The 2,439-nt window shown below is 43.7% G+C and overlaps 1 non-coding gene across 1 annotated transcript; it reads right to left on the bottom strand.

Moving 5' to 3' along the window:
- Positions 1–372: 372 nt before the first annotated feature.
- trnal-uag (transfer RNA leucine (anticodon UAG)) lies at positions 373–454 on the bottom strand. Its single transcript has one exon. It is a non-coding gene; the product is annotated as a tRNA-Leu (tRNA).
- Positions 455–2,439: the final 1,985 nt, after the last annotated feature.

Below are 2,439 nucleotides of genomic sequence, written 5' to 3'. Positions count from 1 at the left end.
ATGTAAGTGTACAGTTCACTTTACCTGCCGCCTAAGAGCGCTTTTTTTTCTCAGGTAAAATGATGAATGTTAATCGCTGTCTGGGGAAAAAGAAAAACAAAAAGAGATGAAAGCCGAAAAAAATAAAGCCAATAAAGTATTAACTGGTTTACGCGGTAGCGGAGGCAATTCAAAATGTAGCTCTTCAAAAAGAAAAAAAAAAGAAAAATGAAAACACCAAGCTTCGGAACAGCGCCATGGAATCAACATGTGGCGAAAAATATATTGCATCCGTAGTGATAAGGACTACCCCTGAGAATTAACTGGAGAAGTTGAGCATAACTACTTTGTGCTCCGGGAAAGTTAAGCAGAACTACTTTCAGCTAACTACGCTGGCAGCGGTGGGATTTGAACCCACGCCCCCAAAGAGACTGGAGCCTAAACCCAGTGCCTTGGACCACTCAGCCACACTACCCCAGGCTGATGTGGTGGTAAACCCGTTTGTGGTAAGAAGGTGACCGGGTCATTCCACCGGACAACAGGAAATCTGGCATGGGCACGAAAAATCGGCTGTTGTGAGACTCAAGTGCCTTTCGCTTAACCGGCTCTGGCGGAGACATCTAACCATTTCCAGCTGAAGACAGAGCTAAGGCATGGTCTTTTGGACGCGATTCGTCTAGGCTTAAGACCCCATGGTCCACGGTCTCATCGGTAGTGTTTGCGGAAGAGCTCTTCTGCTATGACCTTACATCCCACTTACGGTGGTGCTTGAAAGTTTGTGAACCCCTTAGAACTTTCTATACATCTTCATTACCAGGACCTAAAACATCATAAGATTTTCACACAAGTATTAAAAGTAGATAAAGAGAACCTAATTAAAGAAACCAGACAAAAATATTACACATGGTCATTTATTTATTGATGAAAATGATCCAATATTGCATACCTGTGAGTGGCAAAGTATGTGAACCTTTGCTTTCAGTATCTGGTGTGACCTCGGTGTACAGCAACAACTGCAAACAAACGTTTCCGGTAACTGTTGACAGTCCTGCACGTTAGCTTGGAGGAATTTTAGCCCATCCCTCATTACAGTACAGGTTCATCTCTAGGATGTGGGTGGGTTTCCTCACATGAGCTGCTTGCTTCAGGTCCTTCCACAGCATTTCTATTGGATTAAGGTCAGGACCTTGACTTGGCCATTCCAAAACATTGACTTTATTCTTCTTTAACCATTCTTTGGTAGAACGACTTGTGTGCTTATGGTTGTTGTCTTGCTGCACGGCCCACTTTCTCTTGAGATCCAGTTTACGGACAGATGTCCTGACATTTTCTTTTAAAATTTGCTGGTATTATTCAGAATTCATTGTTCCATCAATGATGGCAAACCGTCCTGGCCCAGATGCAGCGAAACAGGCCCAAACTGTAATGCTACCACCACCATTTTTCAGAAATGGGATACGGGTCTTATGCTGGAATGCAGTGTTTTCCTTCCCCTAAACATAACCCTTCTCAATTAAACCAAAAAGTTCTAGTTTGGTCTCACCTGTCCACAAAACATTTTTTCGAGTAGCCTTGTGTCTTGTCCATGTGATCTTTAGCAAACTGCATGCAGGAAGCAATGTTCTTTATAGAAAGCAGTGGCTTTCTCCTTGCAATCCTGCCACGCACACCACTGTTGTTCAGTGTACTCATTATGGTGGACTCATGAACATTAACATTTGCCTATGCGAGAGAGGCCTTTAGTTGCTTAGAAGTTACCCTGGGATCCGTTGTGACCTCGTGGACAATTACATGTCTTGCTCTTGGAGTGATCTTTGTTAGTTGACCATGCCTGGGGAGCGTAACCATGCTCGTGAATTTCCTTCATTTGTACACAATCTGTCTGACTGTGGATTGGTGGAGTCCAAACACTTTAGAGATTTTTTTTTTTTTTTTTTGAACTTTTCCAGCCTGATGAGCCATCAACAACTCTTTTTCTGAGATTCCTCACCAAATTTCCTTTTTTCATACCACGATAGACTTCCACAAACATGTGTTGTGAACATCAGACTTTGATAGATCCCTGTTCTACAAATGAGACAGGGGTGCTCACTCACACCTGATTGTCATCCCGTTGATTGAAAACACCTGACCCTAATTTCCCCTTCAGACTAACTGCTCATGCAGGACGCCAACAATGTCTGCACCATGCACGCTTCCTTTACAGAATGCGCTTAAGCAAGGTCTTTACAAGAAAAATAGGATCCAAACCCACATGGGCTGTGCACAGCGGATTGGCAGTTCATCACCTTAACCTCTTGCTGACATAGCTCATGCATATGAAATTACATCCCAGTGTGTGAAGCAAAAAAGAGGTTTCGGTGCAGGTTCTTTGCCCCTCTCGTCTGGACTGCGGAATGCGTTTCTGCGTTGACGGACCTTCCAGAGATGCAAGAGCCTTACAGAAGCTGTGGCCAAAAA

This window comes from Ictalurus furcatus, unplaced genomic scaffold (genome assembly GCF_023375685.1).
Source record: "Ictalurus furcatus strain D&B unplaced genomic scaffold, Billie_1.0 scf5, whole genome shotgun sequence".
In the NCBI taxonomy this organism is placed as follows: Eukaryota; Metazoa; Chordata; class Actinopteri; order Siluriformes; family Ictaluridae; genus Ictalurus; species Ictalurus furcatus.
Note: the sequence above shows the minus strand (reverse complement) of the source record. Positions and strands in the feature narration are given on the sequence as shown.